Here is a 26,956-nt window from a genome sequence, read left to right as displayed (position 1 = left end):
CACATATTTTACAACCAGTTTATTTTGGAGGGTTCATCGGAAGATATATTGCATAAGGTCAGAAATTGTATGGGTACAATATTGTATATATGTTAATTATATGTGCTTCCAATGTTTTACCAGATTAAAATAATCAGTGTTACTTATTCATTAATGAAACAAGCCCAGGATTCATTTCTTAAGATAATACTGGTGGTAGACTCACATATTTTCTTAACTTATCCCTGGGCTTAGATTGAGAAGCCTATTTAAATATGGGTAGGCATTTTCACATTTCACTGGAGAATAGGTTTCCTCTTTTCAGTCTTGCTGTCAGTGGGACATATAAAATCTGTCATTTACAGCCAATAATCAGCAAAAGCCCAGTTTCAGGAAATACTGTTTATAATTCAGGACTAAGTCAAATGGTTGTAGAAAGCATTCTTGCATTGCGTTGTTTGGGGTCTTTACCAATCCTTTAAAGATGAATGTGTTAGAAGGTATTATACTAAATAGACTAACAAAACATGTTCCTGTACTTACTTTGTATTTGGGATAGAGGGGTGGGGTGGGGTGGGTGTGCTGTGGATAAAATTTTTCACATCAGGCTTTTTAAAGGTATTTCTCTAGGTTTCAGTTCTAGGAATATCTGCAATTTTCCTAAGCAACTGGTTTGTTTTATTTTTTGTAGAACATGAATGGCACGTTTCATTACATTTTTTTTTCTTTCCTTTGATTGCTAAAATGCTCAGAGTCTAGTTTTTTGTTCTCCTCTTATTTGCATGCATCTTACTTTCAATAGTTTACCAGTCTTAGACCTAGCATTTGACATTTTCTACTTTTATTCTCCCTGTGACTCCATTTACTCATTCACTTTTTATCTCATCATGTAGAATATCCCTAACAAATAGAACATCCTTAATTATATCATCCTCTGTTGGAAAAGATCATCTTCTCTGATGGAGGGCACAGCTCTAGGAAGACTATCCATTGACAGGGAAGTTAGAAAGGCACACCTGTTTGGCCAACCATATCAGCCAACTAACCAGATAGGCATGTGACACCCTTTAAATGAGGCCTTTATACAGCGTTCCAAATATGATAATATGCAATTTTAGTGTTCTAAATTAATACAGTCTATATCAGAAAAAGAGAAACTCCCATTTTTGTTGTATTTCTAGGTATATATAATATAAATATATAGCATTTAACATTTAGGTGCATGTATTTTTCATTGCATTATAATAGTGGGGAATATATTAATAGAATTATTTTCCACCTTAGGGCTTTCCAAGCATATATTCCAGGCTAAGATTAAAAAAAAAAAAAATAGGCCCTGTCCCAGTTTCACGTAATTATCACCTCTGTGTGTACAGGTTGGGCGTGTGTGTGTGTGTGTGTGTGTGTATCTCATGTGTGTGCTATCTACACACTCACACACATATATACTATAATATATATAAAATCTCCATAGAAGATTCTAATGTACAGTTCAGTATGAAAAATACTGTGTTAATAATCTATTGTTAAGGCATAGAATCAATGTTATTGAAAGCCTAGCTCTGGAAGACAGCTTCATTTCTGAATTGTTGAAGAAAAAATACTGGTAGTTCTATGCATAGTCGAGACATATTAATACTGTCTAAGACACAAGTAAAGAAAATAAGTGTAAAATTTTAGAATTTTTTTTTCCAAAGACCTTGTTTTGTATAAAAACAAAGAAAACTGCAGTACATTTTTTTTGTAATATGGGAGTTGAAAATGACTTTTCTTCCTCAATGTTCTGAAAACCTAGACTGTTTAAAACAGATATCATCTTTAGAACTGAGATTTTACTTTCTGAATACTAATCTGAAGAGTTTTGTGGTAAGAAAACGGAGGAAAGAGAACAGATCTTAAAGCATCATCTACCTCTCTCTATTCTGGTGATTCTCTCTCTACATTTTTAATTGTGTCAATTCCCAGAGAGACTCATTATAAAGCTGAGATTGAAGGAAGTAATTAATTCAGGAAGGTTGATACTGGTTTTGATGCACCAGAGACTTTCAGTTTTTCTGCTGAAGTGTGAAAATAATGCTGTGTACTGCAAAATAGGAGGGAAAAACGTCATGCCAGTCTTTTTGTACACATCTAACTATGTACACATTTTAAAATACCTTCCATTTGTAAGAAAACCAATCTTAATTAGAAGACTGGAAAAGATCAAGCACTTAATCCTTCAGTTTAGTAGGCCAAATGTGTGCTTTCAGAGACCCATGCCAAAAGGAGCCTGAGATTTTTTTCTTGCAATTCTAGCCTATAGTCTCAGTATAGTAATTACATTTTAAGGATCTATATTTCATGTATCATTAGCAACCGCCACTTCGAATTAGTTTCAAATGCTCATGACTTCCTTCTGGAGTATTAAATATGTACTAAGAAATGATACTTAAGAGCATTTCCTTGTACATTTAGGAACTGTATTTTTTTTTTTTCTCCTGAGTCCATTGATACATGTGCAATTCACTTTTAAAAATATCTTTTACAAGAAGTCTCCTCCTTGTCCGGGCACAGTGGCTCACACCTGTAATCCCAGCACTTTGGGAGGCTAAGGCGGGCAGATCACCTGAGGTCAGGAGTTCGAGACTAGCCAGACCAACATGGTGAAACCCTGTCTCTACTAAAAATACAAAAATTAGCCAGGTATGGTGGTGCACGCCTTGAATCCCAGCTACTCAGGAGACTGAAGCAGGAGAATCACTTGAATCCGGGAGGCAGAGGTTGCAGTGAGCGCTCCAGCCTGGGTGATAAGAGTGAGACTGTGTCTCAAAAAAACAAAACCAAAAACAAACAAAAAATAAGACAAAAAGGAAATCTCCTCCTTTAATGATAAGATATGCCATTGAAAAATTCTGCAATGCAGCATTCTATTTTGGGGGCTTATTTATCTTTCCCATTTTTTTTTATCTGGATGTAAGATCACATATTATTTAAATGTTTACAGTTATTTTAACAATTTATATCATTGACCTTGATTGAAGATCATTCTGCAAGTAATGCATCTGAGATTATTACAAAAGCTAAAATAAGAGGTTACAGCCATGATCTGTACAATTCTAAATGAAATCATAGACAGGTAGAACCAAGAGTTCATACCTTCATTATTTTATTGACATTTCACCTCAGAGAGGTGAAATGATGGTAACAGAGCAATTAATAGCAGAACCAGGATGAGAAACCATCTTCCAAAAAGTAGAAGAAAAGAACCTAATTTTATTATGTCCAATGTTTTGCCGTAGGAGACTGACATTGTTCTCTCTACTTAGCAAGATAAGGAAACTGAGGTCCAGAGAGGTTAAGCAACTTACCTAAGGTTTCAAGGATGGTGAATTTCAGAATTTGGAATAGATCCATTGTCTAAATCCAGGGTTATATCTTCCCAAAGGCTACAGAATAGCAATTCTCTTCCAATCACAGTACTTGCAGTGCCTTTCAGTCAGCCCAAATACCAGTAGAAGGCAACAAATGATATTCTTTTAGTCAATAGTGTTAAATAAGTCAGCAGATTATAATACTTGGATCCAATGAGAGCAGTAAGAAGTAGTAGGAAAGAAAATCATTGGAAAAGAAATGCAATCTTTTCTCTTTATCCTTTAAAAAAACTCTTTTCCTGCTTCTGGTTGTTCTTGAAGCCATTCTGTACAGGGAAAAATAACCATCTACACCTGATAAATCTCTGATGTTATCACTCTATAGACTGTTGCTGCACATGAAGATGACTTGTCATTAAGAAAGGTGGTTTATATTCACCATGCTTCATTTGCTCTAACATCCTGTAATTTATTGAAAATAATTTTATAAAAATGTTAAACTCATATTTCAAAATATTCAGGTTATTTTAGAAATTAATAACTTCTCTCATACAAGTGGTACTAAATAGCATTTATAGTTTACATGCACCAACTTTCTTTTGAAAAATATCCCATCTCTTTACACTTTTATGTGGAAAAATACAGAGGTCAAAAACATATTCTGTTTATAAATGGCCATATGCAAGTTTTCTTTTTCTTCAAGCCATACGTTTATTACAATTGTGATTTTAAAAGTTATTGATTTTCTTGATTTCAAAAGAGGTATATAACTTTAATGCCTATGTGCTACAAGTTCATGAGTTTTTATGTTTCTTATATTTTGTAAATGAAAGACTTAGCAACCAAGAAGGATAAGTGACTAACAAAGATTTCACAAGCTATGACTCAAGTATACTCCCTAATATTATCATGAAAGTGTTGTTAGTATATATCATGACTGTTTGTTAAATATTATGATTATTTTTTCACTTTTAATTTTAACCATAAACACAGTTAGGAGACAAAGTGAGGAAGAAGCAATATCCTCCCGAATCTGAGATATTCGAAGCAATATTACATGTAGGCAATAGAGTGTATGTTAATACATTTTGTCAGTAAACCTGACTGAATTTGGCAGTAAATTTATTTTATTTAATTTATTTATTTATTTATTTATTTATTTATTTATTTATTTATTTATTTATTTATTTATTTATTTTTGAGATGGAGTCTTGCCCTGTTGCCAGCCTGGAGTGATCTTGGCTCACTGCAACATCCGCCTCCCAGGTTCAAGCGATTCTCGTGCCTCAGCCTCCCGAGTAGCTGGGACTACAGGCTTGCACCACCACGCCCAACTAATTTTTGTATTTTTAGTAGAGACGGGGTTTCACCATGTTGGCCAGGATGGTCTCACTCTCTTGACCTCGTGATTTGCACGCCTCGGCCTCCCGAAATGCTGGGATTACAGGCATGACCCACTGCTCTCTGCCTAGGCGGTGATATTATTAAAAAAATCAAAATAATTTGCTTTATGAAAGATAATCTAGTTTTAAGTTTACTTTAAACAAAAGATTATTTACACTTTAATAAATGTGTAAACTTTTTGTAAAGTAACTTTTAAAATGTAATTTATGTTTTAAAGGCATAGTATTGGTTTATTATCTTTTTAAAAAGTAGATTTCAATATATTTGTGAATTGTTAAGAGGAAAAGACACTGACATGGCCATTAATTAAATGTTTCTTAGTAACAAAAGTAATCACTCATTTATTTTGCATAATGATAAGTAATCTAGGATAAATCAGTCATATGTATATTATATGATAGCTATACAGAGAGCTATAGCTACAGATGTGAATAGAAAAACAAAAATATTGATGGAAAAGTATTTCATTATAATTTAGACAACTGTTAATATAAATTTATATAACACCATGTATTGTAAAGACTGAGACAAAATAGAACATTTTGCAATGAAATCTATGGAACTAAGATTTGAGAACTCAACCATGAGATGTTTATTTATCAGCAATATGTAAATGAAAAAAAAAATTATCGTTACAAAAGTGGGCATTGGGAATGCAGATGGGACAGCTGTTCTTCCTTAATTGTGACTAGATTAATAAAATGCAGTTTTTACAATCCATTTAAAACATCATTAGGGAATACATTTTACTACCAGTTTGAGTATCCTTTGGTTAATAAATTCTTGCCATTCAAATGTAAGTATTCGGCTTCAAATCCCAGATACAAGTTTATTAAAAATTGTAATAGTTCTTATAGACTATAAAATGAAATGAAGTGCACAAAATATGTGTTTCTGGTGCTTGACTTTAAAACGATTTTTTACATGACTAATTTCAATATTTTCAACTTAAGCAGACTGTTGTTGAATTTAAATGATTATTAAATATTGAACCAGACATACTGATAGAGATAATATATCATTTTTGAGTAAAATTTTCTTTCAGTTTCTTGGTAGTGTTTTTAACAATAAAATGAGTGCCCTATATTAACATGTTATGCTAATAATTATGAATTCAATATTTATGGGAAATAGGCTGTAACTTTAATCTGAGTTATAATAAAGCATAGTTAATTTAATAATAAGAGCTATGTAAAATATTCTGCTGAAGGATTTTTAAGAGGTGATAAAAATACACTAATTTTTAATGAAAACATTTGGAATATGACGGTGAGTATTTCTACACTTAGCATTATTCTACTAGATATTTCCTTTCATCAAATAAGCAAATGAAAGAGACTGCTTAGAATTTATGTTAGTGAATAGGCCACCCTCCTGAAAATTCAGCTTTATTGCCGGTGAGGTGAAGACTGTGATGCAGCGAGACAAGAGCACAGTGGACAAAACCCTGAATTCCGTAATTTTGAATGACGACTGTCCTTGAAGATATGGCTCCTTGTTGGCATTTCTCTCATCTTAATAAAATAACATTTGTGTCTGAATAAAATAAGTTTGATGGTATGGAGGAGAGCTCGAAGCAGCAGAATTCTCACTGAAACAACTATGTAAGCTAAGGAGTGAGTCTACCAGAGTTCCATGGATGTTGACACAAAACAAAAGAATCCTGGCTTTACTCACAGGAAAAGCAGAAACCAGAATAGTTGTGTTGGTTCTCCCAGCCCAGAATACTGCAGGGTCACATGGAGCACCAGCTGGAGTGTGCAAGGGCAATTGGTATTCCTCTGGAAAAGTAACCTGAACTCAGGAGATCCACTGCTTTTACAGCCGTCAGTAAGCAAGACTGATTTTTGACCAGAGAGGTGCAAGACGCATCTCAGGACCACCCAGTACATTCAGTCAGGTGTTACCTTACTTCCCAGAGCTCCAGTTTCATCAACAATCCTGAAAAATGGCATGATTGAAATAACAGCCAAGACCAAGAGCTCAACAAGATGGTGGGAGCAAAAGAAGCCTATGGTGGACTGCTTTCCCACACTTTGCTCCTTCTTTAGTTATTTAGGTGCCTTTTCCATTTTTCTTATTTACCTATAACAGTATCTCCTCCATCACTAAATCCAATCCTATCCTCTACAAAGGCAAATCCTCCATGTTCCTGGAAATGCTGTAGTCCCAACTCATGTTTATCCTTTTTCTCTTTGGGGCATGAAGGTATGGGTTGGTTTACGGAATCCCTTTCATTTCCTGAGAGGTCCAGTATATTGCTAATACCCACTGTATCATTTCATTTCCTTCTTTCCAAGTAACTTGAATTTTTAAAAATAAAATTATCCTAGTTTAACCCTCCTATTGCTTAAATAAAGAGTGATTAATAAGGTAGAGGTGTGGTGGGTGTGGTGGCTCACGCCTATAATCCCAGTAGTTTGGGAGGCTGAGGCAGGTGGATCACAAGGTCAGGAGTTCAAGACCAGCCTGGCCAAGATGGTGAAACCCCGTCTCTGCTAAAAATACCAAAAATTAGCCGGGCACAGTGGCAAGTGCCTGTAATCCCAGCTACTCGGGAGACTGAGGCAGGAGAATCACTTGAACTCAGAGGGCGGAGGTTGCAGTGAGCCGAGATCGCGCCACTGTACTCCAACCTGGGTGACAGAGTGAGACTCCATCTAAATATAAATAAATAAATTAATTAAATAAGGTAGGATGGAAATATTTAAAAATTGTTAATAGAATCAATTGGCACACGCAAATGTAATGAAACAAAATTTAGTTAAAATTGTTTCTTTGGCTTTAAATTAAAAAACAACATAATTACCTTGTTTTTAAAATCACAAATTCAATAAATTAAGTAGCAGGATCCTTGGTCTGGGGTCATCTGTGACTCTCTAAAGATGAATTTGACTGATTTACATGGCTAGCAGATATCATCTTTTTTACTTAATTCATGGCTGTATTCTGTGTAAAGTCAATGCCTTGCTGAAAAGTCTTCCTAAAACAGACACACATGTATTTAATACTTTTTTTCATGGTGAAGAAATAAAAAATAAATTCCATATTGTAGTCAGAGTCAGAGAGAGACTGAATCATTATCTTCTGACTTTATGTTAAGCAGACTTAGGGAAATTGAATGGGCATCATATTTAAAGTTTTGCCTCCTAAAAATTGCCTTTCTGTGATTAAGTTAATTCACCTTTCTGAGCCTATTTCCTAATCTGTGAAACTGGAATGGTACTAAATATTTCATGGGACTATGATGATAACATTTGATGATTTGTGGCAATTTCTGTCAAGCTCCTAACACCCAACCTACTTGGTGTTTAATAAATGGTCACTGTTATTATCAAAACAATCCAACAAATTAGAAAATATTAAAGGGAATAGAAATGCCCAGATAGGGCTGGGCATGGTGGCTCACGCCTGTAATCCCAGCACTTTGGGAGGCCGAGGCGGGCAGATCACGAGGTCAGGACATTGAAACCATCCTGGCTAACATGGTGAAACCCTATCTCTACTCAAAATACAAAAAAATTAGCTGACGTGGTGGCAGGTTCCTGTAGTCCCAGCTACTTGGGAGGCTGAGGCAGGAGAATGGCGTGAACCTGGGAGGCGGAGCTTGCAGTGAGGCTGAGATCGTGCCACTGCACTCCAGCCTGGGCAACAGATCGAGACTCCTTCTAAAAAACAAACAAACAAAAAAAAGGGGGCTAGATAGAAGTATAACTTAAATTATACTGGAGGGTTTTAGGATTTATGGTAAAATGAGAAGGTGGAAAAATATTAGTTTTTATAAGTTGATCTATAATAAATGAAAGGTTTGGCCACTATTAGTATGTATGGTCATTGCTTAAATATGCAATCCCTTAATGAGGTCTTTGAGCAAATATATATGTGTTTGTTCATAAGTTTCTTTGAGTGTTAGAAGAAATTTCCTTAAAATAATGGGATTCCTATTTGGAGATGACTATTTTGCTATGATGATTTCTTTCTCCATGTTATTCTCTCTAAGACTGGCTGCATCCCTTTTGACACTAATGCTAATTCTGAGGAAGTAAACTATTACATAATAAACTAAAATATGAAAGCCTTGCTCAAATAAAAATCATGCCATGTAGAGTTTCAATTAAGAGTTATTAATTCAGAATTATCCTTTTAGAAATTCACCTCCATTGCTGCAGAGCAAGGTCAAATGTCTCAGTTTGGTTATAGATGAACATATATCTATAAATATGCTGTATGCTGGGTAAACTTATGTGCTTTTATATTTTGCAATAGACTTCATGTTAAATAATTGGGTAATTTTGAGATAATCTCTAAAAACTGTAAGCACTTTTGAATGCTTTAGTAAACAAATATTGCTAGACTCATATGGTAATCCCATGTTCATATTTATATGTATTTTGCTTTTTTAGAAGAATATTGCTATTTTAGAAATAGGGAAATAAGAGACTGGAAAATATTTGAGTTTGAAATAATACTCCAAAGAGAAAGGGATTTAGCAAAGTCATATTTAATGCACATATTATAATTCCCTAGGGAGAGTTTTTATATTAGATTTATTTATTGCATATAGTGAACATTCAACATATACTTATTGATTATATTTTATTTGCCATCTGCAACCATCGAATACACTATGTTTTAAATAATTACCACAGCATCTATATGATACTTTTGATGGAATAGTAGATCTATTTTGCACTAAATTTCACTATTAAATCTGTCATGTCTAAATGGTAGAGTGTATACTATAAATGGATTACGTATTGTATCATTTTTAGTGCTCCTTTAAATATGACAACTTTGAGAATTACTTAGGGATGTTTGTCAAAAACGCAGAGCCTGGAGCCCACCTATTCAGATTCTGTTTCTGGTGAGACCAGGAACCTGACTTTTCAAAAAATCTAGAGTTGATTCGTGGAGCTAGTTTCAGCATACACTGAGAAACACTGCCTTTCAATATTTGAAGAGTGACATTTGCTAAATTCTAATATGTTTCATCACCCCCCCAAAGGAACATGTATTGAATTAACTCCATCTTGGTAAGACGTGTCCCTTGTAAGTACTCTTCTAGTTCCACTTCCCATGGTGGAAAGCTTCTTCTCTACTTTTCTTACTTAACCATGAGTACAAAGATGTCTTAGGAGAATCCTGTGGCTTGGCAAAACTATAACATAACCTAATTCATTAGATGTTAGCCTTTTGAGATTAGTGCTACAAAATAATTAAAAACATGGTTTTTTAAACTTAATTATTAAATTCTCTTTTAATTAGAAACCATCCCACTTTTATTTACCTTGTACTGCTTCATATTTCATTGGTATTGCAAACTGTATTTAGTGGGTCATCTTGAATATATATTTGTATTTGCATATTCATACTGGAAAATTCCAAGGGTAATGACATAATTAAGTTTCAAGGTGGCTGTACCTGAAATTACATTTATAAACCATTTCATAATTTCTCCTGTGAGATGTCTGTGAATTTAAAAGGTCAACAGTGGAGATCTACTACATGGTTCAAACTGAATCTGTTATTACTGCAAAATTACTTTTGTTAAAGTTAGCAATCATCCAAATTTCTAGAGAACCATTTTTTATAGAGATGATTCCTGGGATGTGGTATGTTTGGGAGAGAGATGTGACAACATACATGGTACCAGAAACATTTCAGAAATCTTCTAATTTGAATCACAGTGACATTGCTTATAGCAAGAGCCATAAGTAATCAAACTAAAGCCACAATGAAGATAATTGTCTCTGAAGCAGCACCACAGGAATGACCAATTTGTTTTTAACTATACTTTTGCTTCTCTTTAGACAGATTTCAGATCAGTGTGAATATAGGAGCAATTGAATAGTTGTATTCGTCATGGATTTTCTACCCTCTATTCTTAAACATCTCTGTTTCTGTTCCTTTCTCTTCAGCCTCTTCTCTCTTTAATTAACTGTAGTCTGGTTTCTCCTCCTTTCACTACCACATGGAAACTACTCCCGCTAAGTCTCTGATGGCTTTCTAATTGCTAAACCAAAAGGAAGCTTTCCAAGTCTGAGTCAGTGCTGTGCCAACTCTTATCAGAAACTGTGGTGAAAGGAAAAGGTGTGCCTCTATATAGATCTATTAAAAAATCCTCCCTTATTTTCAACCAAGTGGAAAAGTTAATAAAATCGCTACGATCAAAAAACACACATAAAGCCCTGGGTTGCCCAATCTATTGGCACATCATTGTCAACCCCATAAACATACCCAGTGGGAAAGCCAAGGCTGTGCAGGTACAAGAACTACCAGCGGTTATGTTACACAATAACACATGAGCATAAAACAACTCGTCATTAGTTATAATTTTGATATTTTGTTCACCATGGATTCTTTGCACTAATTATAATTTTTAAAATAATGTATTAAAATATTATTTTCTTCTGAGTGCATTTTTTGATGCTCCTTTAAATTTTTTTTCCCAATGTAAATGCTTAACCCAGCCCATTCCTAATCCCAGCCCTGTTCATAGTACTTGGCTTCTTTGCAACACTTGATACTATTCTTTCAGTCTATTAAATCTGTCTTCTCTGAGCTTCTGTGACACCACTGTCTTGTTACTTCCTTTCTTCATCATGAAACATTCCTTCTTGTTAACTTTCTTAGGCTCTTCTTTTCTTCTTGCCCCTCAGGATTTCGTGTTCTCAGTGGCTTATCTTCACTGCTTAAAGCATGGTGTTGTTTACACTTTTCCTGGCTGTGTTCACTCATTTCCACTGCTATTGCTTTCTTCTATGTGCTCATTATTTCCTAGCCAGACGGTTGCAGTAGGCTCCTAAAAAGTCTGTTTTATCTCCATGCTAGCCCCTTTCTGATTCACAACATAGGCGGAATGATTTTTTTTTTTTTTAATAAAGGGAATATGTGGTTCATTCATTTATTAACCAGATATTTATGTACTTTTTGAGTATCAGATATTGCCTTAGATTTTAGGGATGAATCAGGAATAAAAGAAAGTTAATTCTCTCTTGAAACTTATATCTTAATTTTTATTTGAATATTTCTATGGCCTTATTCAAGGAGCTGTATATAATTTTTATCTAAATATATGTTTGCATGATGTATTTGTGTGAGAAAAATGTTGTTTCCTTGTTTTTTTTTTTTTTTTTTTTTTTCAGTATTTTGACTATACAAATGTTTTGATTACCTGTGTATGAAGTAATGGAAGTCTGAATTCCACTTTCTAAAAAAAAACAAAAAAATCATTTTTATTTAGGATATGGAGATCGGTGGGTTGTTATATGTAAGGTTTCCTTTCCAAAAAATGGGTAATGTTCACCCATTTTTGATTGAATAAATTTAACACATATTGCTAATTCTGTCCCAAGTCTTGGAGCATGGGTACTGCCATAGTCTTTAAACAAATTGTGTAATCTCGTGGCCAAAAGCTCAAATCCAGCCTGATAATAGGTTTTTTTTTTTTTTAGCTCACACAGTATGTGTGTTTTAATTTTATTCAATTGTTAAAAAAATTAATACTTTATTTTTATAGCACTTTGAGGTTCACAGCAAAATTCAACAGAAAGTGCAGAGTTCCCACGTATCCCTCTCCAACCCCAAAGCACAATCTTCCCTGACGTCAACATCCTGCACCAGTGTAATATATTTGTTACAACTGATGGACCAACATTGACACTTCATTCTCAACCTAAGTCCATAGCCTGCATTTGGGTTCACATTTTGTGTTGTATATTTGATAAGTTTTGAAAAGGTATAATGGCACATATTCACCATTAGAGTATCATATGGAATAGTTTCACTGCCCTAAAAATCCTCTGTATTCCACTATTCATCCCTACCTTCCCCTAAACCCTAGGTGACCAGTAATATTTTTACTGTCTCCATAGTTTTGCATTTTCCATAACCTAATATAGTTGGAATCCATAGTTTGTAGCCTTTTCAGACTGACTTCCTTCACTTAGTAATATGCACTTAAAGCTCATTCATATCTTTTTGTGGCTTGATAACTCAATTCTTTTTAGTACTGAATAATATTCCATTGTATGGATGTATAGCCCTTTACTTATTCATTCACCTCTAAGACATCTTGGTTGCTTCTAGGTTTTGGCAATTATTAATAAAGATGCTATAAACATCCATGTTCAGGTTTTAATGTGGACTTACATTTTTACTCCTTTGGATAAATACCAAGGAGCCTGATTTCTGGATCAAAGCAATTGTTGGTGTGTGAATTGTCCCCAAGAAGCCACAGAAAACATCAAGGGAATATGAACTTATAATAAGCCTTTAAAAGGAATAGTAAGTCTCAAATTTGAAAGGACACTGATAGTTGGAAGGAATGGAAAAAGTTATGTATTAGGATATACATTGAGAAGTTGGAAATTATATTCCAATAATGCTATTAAAAGAGTAATAACTAGCCTTTTTGTAACTACTTACTAAAGCATAGTGAGGCTAAGTAAGGTGCACCAATACACACAGCTAATAAGTATTAGGGCAAGCATTTGAACCCAGATAGTCTCTCACCAGTGTACTTGAAAGCATTTTTCATGAGTTCATTTTTAGTCCTCAATATAACCCCATAAAATGATGATTTATGTATTTTTTCCCATTTCACATATGAGGAAATAAACCTAAAGTTTAACTTGCTCAAAGCCACAGAGCTCATCATACTAGAGCCGGGACTGAAACCCAGATCAATCAGATTATGACTTACATTTATGGTCTTTTTAAGTTACTCAACTGAGAGGCAATTATCCTTGAAACCACAGACATGAGTTTACATTTATGGACAGCTGATGGAGCTGGCATTGAAAATATGAAATCCAGAAAAGCATAGTAGTCTATTGTTTTACTAATAACTCATTGGACCGCCTTGTCGAGGTCAAGAACTTGATATATAGCACAAAGCCTAGAAGGCTAAAGCTAAGTAACCATTAGTGGACTGAAATTGTAAAGGAAGAGCAAGGGTTCCTTTAAGTTGGATGAGAATACCATTTATTACCATAGTCAATCTTATTAATCAGCTGACTTATTTTTAGAGTATATTAGTAAATGAATCATGTTCTAAGAATCTGTGTAATGTCACCTGGCTTTCTCACATTTTCTAGACTAACATCCTGATGTCTCCTATCCGACTGGTTACCATGCACACTGGTGGCCATTACTAAGAATGATGTCTCACCATTACTGAGGCTTGCTATGTAATAGATTCTGTGGTTTACCAGTATTAAGTGATTAATACTTAGAAAAGGTCTAGGAGGCAGATGCTATTGTAATCTCTTCTCATTTTTCAAATGTGAAAACTGAGACATGTTGAGACTAAGCAACTTGCTCAAGGACACACCGTTAGTAAGTAGCAAGGCCTGACTTTTGAGTCCAGGTAGACTGGGTTGGATTTAAGTAATTAATGAATACAATACTACTACATCTCAGGGCCATAAACCCTGGAAGAGATAGTTTCCAGAGGAGAAGTATTTATTATTCATTCATTTAGTATTTATTGATTATATACTTTGTGTTACATATCATGCTAGGGCATTGTTGGGTAATTAAATATGATCTTAACTAGGCAAATTTTACAAAGGTATATTCTATCTTTTAATATAACTTTTATTTGAATTTAATATTTTGAGTGGACTATTCAAGAGTAGGACTTACCTCTTAATTATTTTATCCCATCATTCCTCTTGTTTTGAAAAAAATAAAAAGAATGAGTTGATACAATAATAGTAGCATAATAACCTCCAGAGCATTTTTATCTTCTCATTATTTTTTAATGTGTATGAAATCATGGCAATTAGATATGCAAAAGATGAATAAAAGAAAACAGATCGTTCATTTAGTACATCCCACTAGTATTGAATAATTCCCTGTGGCATTTGGCAAAGACAGGCTCTTGTCTAATTTTAAATGACTCAATTGAAGCATCTGCTAGAGGTTGATTCTAGAGGACTTTCTATGAAAGGCTTATAACATTTAGCCTAATTTTCCACTCCTTAAAATTTCAGAGCATTACCCTTAATTACATTCTGTAACCTTCTTAGCCTTTACTGACTCCTTGTTTCATGCTATTTAGTGACTTACTGTCCTTCTAAGTAGGTATTATGTTTCCCCACTATCAATTATTTCTGGGTGAAACATTTTTATCTTTACATGGGTTGGTTGTAACCCTATAAAAAGATCATTGCGTATGCTTCCTCTTTGAATTTGTTCTGTATTATATGTGTGTCAATTTATATATTCATTAATTTGTGGGTTAAATTTGTGAATTTTAAGTTTTTGTATCAGAATTCTAACAGATCATCTGAACAGTGGCCAGTCATTTGCTAAATTCATGGGGTAACACCCAGGCCCATATTTTTCATTTATGCTATTACACAGCGTGTCTGAATACTTTTCTTATATTCTGTAGATATATGTCAAAATAAAAGAACATTTGAAAGAGTATTGAATAAAATGTTGATATAAATTTTAGGCATATGAAATTTATGTGTGAAATTTCTATAGAGAATTAATGGATATATTATTTTGTAGAAACATAACTTTTTTAAGACTAGGAAATAATGTGAAGTTTCTAGAGGCTGTCAGTCAATTGTTTATTCTTATTGATTGACATATTTTTTAACCTTTATGTAGAGACTCTTCAATAGGTTAAATAATTTTCTGTTTGTTTCTTGAAATAGCTGCCTAGCTTATACCATTAAAATATAAAACACTGAGGCAAGAGTCTTTTAAAAAGTAGCTTTTTTATGCTTTCCATTTATCAATAAACTTCCATTATTTTTGGTACATTATAATCCTTTCATATCATAGACAAAGCTGCTGGTGTTAGTCTGTATTTTAGAGAAAAACAATGAGGAAGTGAGAACTGATCATAAAGTTTGAACATAATTATTTTCTGAAAATTGTATATATTATAACATAATTATAAATTTTTTTCATAGGGAGTGCTAGCTAGTTATTACCATGCAAAAGGCTTGGTGGTGATTATTCCTATTTCTACCTACACACTATCATGGAAAATGCTACCCACACACTATCATGGAAAGGCAACATTTATGACTTTGAGCTGGGGATATGCATGTTGGAACAAATTCTTGATTATCAGAGTCCCATACTGAGCTGCAGTGCTGCTTCTCCTGTGTCCCTGCTGAGAAGCATTGTGCAAAGGTTTGTCTTGACAGGCAGTCCGATAAAAATCGGAGCTTATCTGCTATATTGCTTTGATATTTCAATCTATTTTTGGATAGGTTTTACACTTTGGCACTTGGTATATTGTCTTTCCTTTAGGTATGCAGCTGGTGGCATTTTGGCATTTACTAAAAGTGCTATAGCAATTCCCACATCAAGAGAATCCTGTTCCTTCATGTTCTTTCAGAATAAATGCAAGGTGTCTTATTTCAGGATGGGTGAAATATAATTAATATATTTTCATAACTTAGAATATCTTTGAAGAAAATGGATCTTCCATAGCCAGGCCAAGTCATCATGGTCGGGTGTTAATAAATGTTTCGCTGTTTAATCCAGTGATTCTCAAATTTTAGTGTGAATTGGAATCAGTTGGAGGGCTGCTAAAAACACAGATTGCTGGGCCCTGTCTCAAGAATTTCTAATGTGTTGGAGAGGATGTGGAGAAATAGGAACACTTTTACACTGTTGGTGGGATTGTAAACTAGTTCAACCATTATGGAAAACAGTATGGCGATTCCTCAAGGATCTAGAACTAGATGTACCATATGATCCAGCCATCCCACTACTGGGTATATACCCAAAGGATTATAAATTATGCTACTACAAAGACACATGCACACGTATGTTTATTGCGGCACTATTCACAATAGCAAAGACTTGGAATCAACCCAAATGTCCATCAGTGACAGACTGGATTAAGAAAATGTGGCACATATACACCATGGAATACTATGCAGCCATAAAAAAGGATGAGTTTGCGTCCTTTGTAGGGACATGGATGCAGCTGGAAACCATCATTCTTAGCAAACTATCACAAGAAGAGAAAACCAAACACCGCATGTTCTCACTCATAGGTGGGAACTGAACAATGAGCTCACTTGGACTCGGGAAGGGGAACATCACACACTGGGGCCTATCATGGGGAGGGGGGAGGGGGGAGGGATTGCATTGGGGAGTTATACCTGATATAAATGATGAATTGATGGGTGCTGACGAGTTGATGGGTGCAGCACACCAACATGGCACATGTATACATATGTAACCTGCACGTTATGCACATGTACCCTAGAACTTAAAGTATAATAAAAATAAAATAAAATAAAATAAAATAAATAAAAAAAAAAGAATTTCTAATCTGTAGTCTGGAATGGTGGCTAAGATTTAGAATTTCTAACAAATTTCAATGTGATGCTTATACTGCTAGTCTAAAAACCACCTTTAAGACCCACTGGGTTTTATAACATTATCCAACCACAACACTTAAGAATAAGACTAGGCCAAGAAAATCTGGGACCCACACTGGAAAACCACTGATCTAATCTACTAGTTGGCAAACTTATTTTGTAGTAGACCAGAGAGTAAATATTTTAGGTTTGTGGGCCAAATGGTCTCAACTTACTATTATAGCAGGAAAGCAGCTATAAACAATACATAAGTGTATGAGTGTGGTTGTGCCCCATTGAAATTGTATTTATAAAAACAGGCATCAGGCCAAATTTGGCTGATAGACCATAGTTTGCCAATCCCTGATCTAAAAGAGACTTGTATCTTTTCTCACAAACCATGTGCATCTTATATATTAACTAGCAATGTTCCCAACTTAGAACTATGATCTGTGGAGGATATTTAAGAAGTATAAATCTGATTTTTTGACTCTCTTTAGGATAGTAGCATTCAGTGTAATATAGTCTTGACACAGTTTGAGAGAAATGAAATGCTTAGGCTGGAATAGATTTTATGAGATAAGCGAATCATGGAAAATAAGTCGAAACAAATATCTCAGAAAGGACAAGAGAAAAGACATGAAGAGAGTACACAGTACATTTTTGAAGGGATGGAGAGGATATCCATTATATGAAAAGGATTGTAAAAATCTATAGAAATGTTGAGTCACAAATATCATTTATTAACATTTATTGTGCATATTCTATATTTTAACACAGTGATAGATCCTGAGGACACAGCTAACCTAGTCCTTGCCTTCAAGAGGCTCAGAGATGGATCAAAATATTAAAGCATCTCAAAACCTTATACGAGTATTTGAAGTTGATATGTTTAACTTAAGGTGGGTTTTCAAGAAATGTTTAATTAAAAATGAAATTTATAGGCCAGGCGTGGTGGCTCAAGCCTGTAATCCCAGCACTTTGGGAGGCCGAGACTGGCGGATCACGAGGTCAGGAGATTGAGGCCATCCTGGCTAACATGGTGAAACTCCGTCTCTACTAAAAAATACAAAAAACTAGGCGGGCGAGGTGGCAGGCGCCTGTAGTCCCAGCTACTCGGGAGGCTGAGGCAGGAGAATGGTGTAAATCCGGGAGGCGGAGCTTGCAGTGAGCTGAGATCTGGCCACTGTACTCCACTCTGGGCGACAGAGCGAGACTCTGTCTCAAAAAAAAAAAAAAAAAAAAAAAAAAAAAAAAAGAAATTTATGTGATTAAAAATAGGGAATTTTTATTAGTTATTGATCAGTAAAGTGTCTTGAAGAAGACTGTTTTAGAAAAAGGAGATAGCCATTCTGTATAAGTTAATAGAATGGTAACCATAAAAAATGTCTATTAATAATATTCTATTAATCCCACAGAAATTTTGCTAAGTTGGATATAGCATCTGTTGCATTGGGTTTTTTTTTTTTTTTATTTTTTATGTGGTGCTTAGGAAAATCCAAAATTCATGTATTAATATGAGTATATTAAGCCACTATCAGAATTAAAGACAATTTCTAAAGAATTATACCATTTTGTCCTTCTAATATGAGAATATACCATTTAAAAGTCTTTGTATAGAGAAAAACATCCTCCATAGTTGAGTGGCTTTTTATTTATGAGATTTTATTGTTAAAAATTGTATGTATGATCTGGTTGGAGTTTACTATGAAATAAAACATCCAGTGGGAGCTAATGGTAAATGTTGGTGTGACACTTAACTGAGATAATCATTAAGTTTCTTCTAGTCTCAGTATTCTGATTTTAGGTAATGCTTCATGGACCTTTTGGTCCACAAAGAACCAATTCAGGCAAGTTTTTCCGCAACCTGAGGAAAAAAATCACATCTTTAACAATGCATTTCACTATAAGATACTAGAGTTCATTTCATTTAGTAAAGAGAATCCTTAATGAGGAGATAGGAAAAGCAAGGATCAAAGACATTATGTTAGACAAGATGACATAGGACTTTTCATCTATCTACCTCAATCTGTAGGGTGTGATTTTTAATCACATGCAGGAATGCAGATGGCAATATGCCATTTTAATCCAGTTAGATGCCAAGAGAAAGATTAGGAAAAGAGTTCCATGTGGCTTCGCATTTCTTGTGATTTGTAGCTTGAAGACTTCTTTGTGAACATGTCTCTGCCTTTTTTGTTATGGCTCCTTCTGTTACCGAAACACCAGGGGTTTGGTTTGGGTCCTGCTGCTTGCCACGCAGAAAGTCAATTACTGACACAAGTATTGTCATGGAAGAAGGATTGAATGGGGTGCTGCAGCTGAGGAAATGGGAGATCAGTCTCAAATCCATCTCTCTGACCTACTAAAATTAGGGGTTTATGTAGCAGGGAAGAAATGTCACTATGTCTGGCAAAACAGGAACTTGGGAGGGTTAAGAGCAATCATGACGAATGAGAGGTCTGGCCTCACTTTCTGGATGTGGTGATCTGGTGAGTTTCAGTTATTTGATACTTTTTGAGAGGTCTGGTGGGGGGTCCTTTCCTGAAGGAGAAACTCAGCTAAAACAAATGTAAGCTTCAAGCTTTAAGACCAGAAGAGTCAATTTTTACATTTATCCAAAAAACCCCAAAACCTGTCTATGGGACTACTGGGTTGGTTTCACTTCTTCATTTCAGTGTTGAGGGAGGGCAGAAACCCACATTTGTACTAAAATTATCATTAATTTCTTGCATACCCTTACCCATGAATAGAATCTTGAGACACTTAATATAAGTTGAGAATTAAGTAGTGACTTCCAATCCTCCTCATTCCATACTACTTCTATTCTCCACAAACGAGATAATATTAAATGTCCTGAATTATGTGTGTGTGTAGGCAGGTATGCACTTGTGTGTGTTCATACTAATGTGGTAATAGCATTCTTGAACTAAAGACTTTATTTGAAGCTTGAGCTGCTATAGCAAAGTCCCACAGACTGGGTGGATTAAGCAACAGAAATGTACTTCCCCCAGCTCTGGATACTGGGAAGTCCAAGATCAAAGTTCCAGCCAGTTTTCAAGGGCTGTCTTACAGATGGCCTCCTTGTTAGGTTCTTATATGGCAGAGAGAGAGAGTGTGCAAGCTCTCTGGTCTCTTCTTTTTAAATCACTAATCGTAAAAGGACCCACTTCCAAATATTGTAACACTGGAGATTAGGGCTTCAACATATGAATTTTGGGAAAACACAAACATCTGGTCCATAACATTTGAGGATAGTAAGTCTAGGATTCATTTAACTCATGTATTAACCTAGTTAGGTTATCCTTATCAAGAAGTTCTTTCTTTGTGAAAAAAGAAAGAAGAGTTAGATGGCACTTCTAAATTGGTGAATCTACAAGATCTACCTTAAGCACATTTTTCTCTAAAAGCAGAAGGAATTTAAGACAAAAATTCAGAATTATTATTTTATTATGTATTTTGGTAGTTGAGAAATTTATGACACATTATTTCTTATGTAAAGCTTAAGGAAGATGGAGGATACTGAAATGAGAGTGAAAAACTTAGGAGGAAGTTAACTTAATAGAAGGTTAAGAATTTTTTTCTAGTCACAAGCTTGTGCAATACTACAAGTTAATCTTGATAAAAGGAAATAATAGCTTATTTGGGGTTAAGTAATTTTGAAAGGAGAATAAGAACACTTTATCGCTTTCAAGTATCTCAAAACTAAGATAAAATATTACAATAAAGAGGGTGAAGCACAAATAAGTAGCTTCATAATTCATAGCATTATTACTTAGTATCACAGCCACTGCCAATATGAAATGTAGAATAACCAATCTTGGCATTAGAAGATATAAAAGGAAAAGACTCAATGTCTTAAAATAGTATATAATTATATCAGTCATTTATTGAGAACCTGATACATGCTGGGCAATGTGTGAGGAGCATTACATACCATGTCTCTAATTCTCACAGTAGTTCTGCAAGTTTCCTGTTTTCATTCTAATTTTAAGGTGAAGTAACAGACTTAGATTCAGAAATTATCCAAGGCCATACAGGTATGAAGAACGAAGTTTTCAGTCCTAGATATGCTCTTTCTAATACACATCTCTTCCTTTGTTTAATCCTTTTCTCCCAAAGAGATACTAAGTTACTTCCTTTCCAATTATATATTTTCTGTTTTATCTTTTTTTGTTATTGTTGTTTGTTTGTCTTTGAAGCAGGATTTCACTATGTCACCCAGGCTGGTTTGCAATGGTACAATCACAGGTCACTGCAACCTCCACTTCACAGGCTCAAGTGATCCTACCATCTCAGCCTCCCAAGTAGCTGGGACCACAGGCATACACCATCATGCCCAGCTAATTTTTAATTTTTATTTTTTGTAGACACAGGGTCCCATGGTTACAGGATCCTTAAGGTGATTCTTTTCTGTTTGGAAACCTCTGTGGCCAGCAGCACCTTTGCTCGAGTTTTGCTCGGGCCCACTGGGCTTGTTCTGCCCACTCGGCCTTGCAGGCTGCGCTTGGCTAACACTACTGACCTGGATCCCATGCCAGCCAAGGATGAACAGAGTGGTGAGGGATGTGTGAGTGAGTGAGCATGGAGTCTGTTCATGCACACTGGCTGCAGTGGGGTGGGCAGCTCCAGGCACTGGCATGGGTGCTGACTCCCTGTGAGGCGGCAGCTGGACCAGGTGTACTGCAAGCAGCTTCCATGGCTGGCACTAGGGGACACAGTGATGCCTGGAAGCTTGGAGATACCAGGAACCTCAGAGCCCCAAATAGAGTGTCACAGCCCTGGCTCAGGGAGTTCGTAGGTCTAGGAGGGCTGCAGCTCTTCTCTCCTTTCTTCTTTCCTTTTTGTTGCCTGCAATGTGGCAAGGAATGGGCACGCTTCAGCCCTGTTAGTGTTACAGCTCCTTTACCCCTGCCATTCAGTGGGTCCTGAGTTCTTCTCCTGTGTCCAGGTAGAATGAGGTATGAGGACAAATTGAGGGTGAGCAAGGTGAAGAGGAGTTTTATTGAGTGACAGAACAGCTCAGAGAAGACCCCCATTGGGTAGCTCCTCTCCAAAGGCAGGGTGTCCCAACAAGTATTCAGCTGTCAGCAGACAGGAGACCCTGGAGTGGGTAGCTCCTCTCCGCAGCTGGTTGTCCAATCGTCTCTTCAGCTTTCAGCAGAGAGGAGACCCTGGAGTTCCTCTCTGTAGGCAGATTGTCCCCTCGTCTCCTTGAGTCTGGTTGAGTCCGGGGTTTTTATGGGCTTCAGTGGGGAGGAAGTGTATACTGATTGGCTCATGGGTGTCCTTTCATGGGCCTAAGCACCATACTTCCTATTCTGGTCCATCAGCCCAGTCCCCAGGCTTCAGGCAATCCTGGCTTGAAGGTGCAGTTTTACTGCGGACCCGTCTCTTTCCACCCAGGAGCCTGTCTATCTTCCCTTCTCACCCAGGCTGTTTGTGCTGTGGGTTCCCTGCAGTCCTCTGCTGAGCTTCCCTCAGCCCCCTCTCAGGCTTCCTTCTGTGCTTGTTGGTGCTCAAAGTCTGGGGAGGGCCAAGGCAGCAGGGTGATTGTGTGTCAGTGCTGCCCCAAGCTTGGGAACACCAAGCCATGTTGCTACAATGTTGCAACAATGACAACTTTGCTCCATAATCAAAGCATGGGCAGCAGCTACAGCTGTGCCTGGAAGTGTGTGTGTGTGTGTGTGTGTGGCGGGGGGGGGGGTCCTGTCCTGCCAACTAAAGAAGGTGGAGATTCCACCTGTTCTTGGCTCCTGCCAGGCCAGGGATCATGCAACCCTGGCCACGCCTCCCCTACTGAAGCCAGTGTCATGGCAGCAGCCTCTCCAAATGGGCTGCCACCACTGCCAACACCACTATATTCTCCAGGCAGGTCTCAGACCCCTGGGTTTAAGTAATTCTCCTGCCTTGGCCTCCCACAATGCTTGGATTACAGGTGTGAGCCACTGTGCCTGGCCTACTGTATCTTTAATTGTGTTTAGTACTGTGTGGCACAAAGTGTGCAATTTATGCTTGCTGAATTAAGGTGCAAATGTAAACATGGAAAAATGAAAGCAAGGGAGAAAAGTATTTGTGTATTTGTGTATACATTTGTTGTTAAGATAAAATGGTATGCTTTAAAAATAAAGTCTATACATTGTTGACTTCCAAAAGAAATGAAAAATTTCTGTCTGCTTACAATAAAAGGAACTGATAAAGTTATGCTAAGAAGCATTAATCAAAGAACAAAATTCAAGAGACAATAGATAAATTATCTCATGCAGCTCCCAATTTAACTCTGGTTTTTGATTTATGAACAGGAAATGAGCTTTGACTATTAGGCACCTGGATGAAGAGCCCTGAGTTCAGATTGTCAGTCTCCTGTAACCTGAAGAAGCCCTTCAGTTGCACTAGGAACATTCAGTTGAAGTAAGACCTACTTATTTTAATTAGATTGTAGAACTTTCATTCTTGAATCAACTTTTAATAAGGTGACTTGATGTATTTCTATAGTGTGCCAATAGCTGCTAATTTTGAAAAAAGAAGAATGCAAGCATTATTCTATGGCAAAGTTTTATGTATTCCAATTTTATTCATCTTTTATTTCATGGGTTTAAGCCCATTTTCTTTGGATAGTATTATAAAAATATTTTAATTTCTGTGTAGCTGTTGAAATTGGTACAATCTTCTTGTCTTGGTGTGTATCAATTCTCTGTCTGTAATTGTGAATATTGTAACTAATCAAATTAAGTCTTGTTTTTGGTTTAAGTCAGTCCAGTGATTTTTATTTAAAAATAACAACAATACAGTTAATACAACATGGCTTGCATAACTTCTTTATTTCAAGTTCATACAGATTTGTTGACCTTTTGGAATGCTTCTCAGTGCATGACCATACATAGACTGTGAACTTCTGTTCATACATTATGGCTTAATAGGTATAAAACTTTAGATGATGTGGATAATGGAAAGGCACCAAATAATAGCACAGAACCAAGAGCTGGAACATTTGAACTGAGCCAGTATAACCACCAACACACTTCAGGAACATAGAAGAATCTTTTAACTTTTCTTAGTCATCCCTTGCTTTCAAATGTAAGGGCTAGATTAAATAAGGGAAAGTTGACCAATTCCAGTGCCTTGGAGTGTCAGGCAAGTAATGCAGATTTATGAAGTGGCTGGGTGTGAGACAGTAAAAACTGGTAGGCCTATGGGGAAAGAGACTGTGCCTTTTGAAAAAGCCATTAAGATTCAAGTTTTTTAAAATGGTCAAAGAAGTAAATTGGGGAGGAGCCCTGGAAAAGGGTAGAGGGAGGGGAAGGGTTGAATTTGGCCTTAAGATTGAATTAATTTCTAAGGTTATTTTCCACTCAAAATATGACTATAGAATTATGTTACTATGTAAACAGTTATAATATTGCCTAGCATTTGTTGAGCTCCATTTCTGCTACTTTCTAAGTAATTCAAACTAAATAAGTAAAAATTAAACAGTTTTTGGCTTGCATTTCTCTGAATTTTACAGTACATTGGGGAAAAATGATTTTTTGACTATAAAATCCAATACTTACATGATGCATCAGTTTAATCTTTTTCTGAGGCTTAAAAAATTATTTATCTAGAATGAGAACTTCAAATCTAGGACTGCCATCCAAGAATAAAACTAGCCTGTAAATTACTGGTTAGCAGCTTATTTCTTAATTTGTATTTTCTTTTTATCAACATTCTAATGAAAATATTTCTTCATATGGGAAAAAATTAAACAGCTAGCTTAAAGAGATATATTTTCTAGCATAGTATTCTAACTTCATCAACTCTTATACTTTTATTTTCCTTTATTTTCTTTTTTACAACAGTGGAATATATTCTTTTTTTTCACATTTTACTGCGTCTCAAACCTATATTTTACTATAAAATAAGTACATTTTATCAGATGGTAATGGCAATTAGGCAACAGGCTTAGTGGAAGATGGGAAGTTGGCCAAGACAGTGTACTCTTAGAGTCTTGTCTAATGTTTTGGCTCAGTTTTAATCAGGATTTATGTCTACAAGAAAATTGGACGAAGATTTTAGGGAGTCACATCGGTTATTATAATGATAAAGAGATAATTATAAGGAGCTAGGATCTCTATGGTTTCATTTGGGACCTTCCATGTCTTCTTTTTTCTTACCTTTATTACTCATAGAGCTTTTCAGTTCATGATCATATGTAGATAGATTTGAGTTACTTCAAGAATGATCATTTTGAGAATTGAGTATATTATATAAAGCATGCAATGTCTTTTAGGTTGGTTTTTCTATGTGTTAGTAGAAGCTGTTACTGACTTATATATTTCCAAAAATAACATTTTAAGAGGCTTTTGCTTTGGATGTTATAGTCTAGCATGTTGTAATGATTTTGAATAGTTGCTATCCAGTTCTTTGATAGCCAAGCCAATCAGAAGAACTTCAATATTAATGCCAAATTGATCAGAAATGGTTACATCTATTTCTTGATTGACTTACATCGTGTATTAGCTAAAAGTATTAACTCTTTTTAAATAAACATTCATTCTGTCTTCCAAAGACTCCACACATTGTGAAAAATAAGAATAAACATATAAATGAAATGTTAGAAGTTAAAGTAAAGCTATTTAAGGAGGCTTTCTAGTGATGCCAACTTGTATCTTATTACCTTGTTTTATAAAAGCATTTTGTAAAAATAAAACAAAACAACTCAAAAAATACCAGTGTGATTTAAGAATTTTCTTTAAGAAATACATTCATATGTTGATTTTCAATATTTTGTTAAAACATAATGCCTGTGGGCAAGGTGGACATGTAAGCAGCAAACCTAATTTTTTTTAAAAAAATTGCCTTCTGAGGCTTAGAGAATTAAGGAGTACCTAACCCATTGAACCCATTGTTGAGCTCACTGATTCCCAATATGAAAATAAAGTAACACAAGCATCTAGATTGAGTTCATTAATTTTACCTTTCTTGTCTGTACTCCTTATTGGTGATTGTAAAACTAAAAACCCTCAGACCTGAATTCCTTTCAAGCTATGAAAAATCTTCTGATATCCACTTAACATAAGTTCACCTTTAGCATTTGACATTTATTAGTCATGGCTTTCAAATGAAGTGTTTAATTAAAATCAAAGTGCCATTGTTTTTAATAATCCGTAAAGAATGAGTATGAATTAAATTTAGAAAAATATGACAGTGGCTTTAAGAGTACTGTAGCTCCTGTGTGAATATTGCAGTTGTCTGAAAATTTTCATTAAATACTCTTATTATCAAAATCTAATTTAAAGTTTAATGAGGCAGTAAAGTTGAGATATTCACAAAGAAACCAGAATAATAACGGTAAAAATTTAGCCATAACTAAGTATAATCTAAGCAAACATTTCTGGTCAATTAGCTTTCATTGTGCTAAACAGTGACAAACTACAAAAGTAATTAGAAATCACATATTAGTGTGTGTCTAGATGCTGGGGCTACTTGGGGCCATTTTATGCTGCCAGAGATTTTCTACCACTTCTCGAATCTCTTTAAACTAGGGTAGATGAAATTATAGGAATTTTCCTTTTTCATGAAAAAGTTCTCACTAAACTATCCAATAAATTTGATTTATGTCGGAATTTACTGTTTGCTGTTTTATTTTCCTTAAGAAGTAGAATTTGCTTTGGGTTCAAAACCAGTAAATAAATTAGAACAGTTAAATGGTCTAACAGTGATAATTCAATAGGAAAATAAAATCTGGTTTCATATGCAATCTTATAGCACCCATGATCTGTATATTTCTGAACCAATGGATTTAAAAAAAAGAGTCTTGCTGATATTCTAAATCCTGTCCAAAGGAGAAATACAGAAGAAAACTGATGGAAAATGTCTTGAGGTACTTTTCATCTTGTCCTTAAG

At 35.4% G+C, this 26,956-nt stretch overlaps 1 long non-coding RNA gene across 1 annotated transcript in view; it reads left to right on the top strand.

Moving 5' to 3' along the window:
• LOC111521417 overlaps positions 1-23,485 on the top strand; it is a 334,287-nt gene extending 310,802 nt beyond the window's left edge. Inside the window, exon 4 of the long non-coding RNA XR_002724942.1 lies at positions 23,377-23,485. This is a non-coding gene — a long non-coding RNA (uncharacterized LOC111521417). The remainder of the gene's footprint in view (positions 1-23,376) is intronic.
• Positions 23,486-26,956: the final 3,471 nt, after the last annotated feature.

The sequence above is a fragment of the Piliocolobus tephrosceles genome, chromosome 2 (assembly GCF_002776525.5).
Source record: "Piliocolobus tephrosceles isolate RC106 chromosome 2, ASM277652v3, whole genome shotgun sequence".
NCBI classification, from domain to species: domain Eukaryota; kingdom Metazoa; phylum Chordata; class Mammalia; order Primates; family Cercopithecidae; genus Piliocolobus; species Piliocolobus tephrosceles.
The sequence above is the reverse complement of the archived record's forward strand: the minus strand, read 5'-3'. Positions and strand labels throughout refer to the sequence as shown.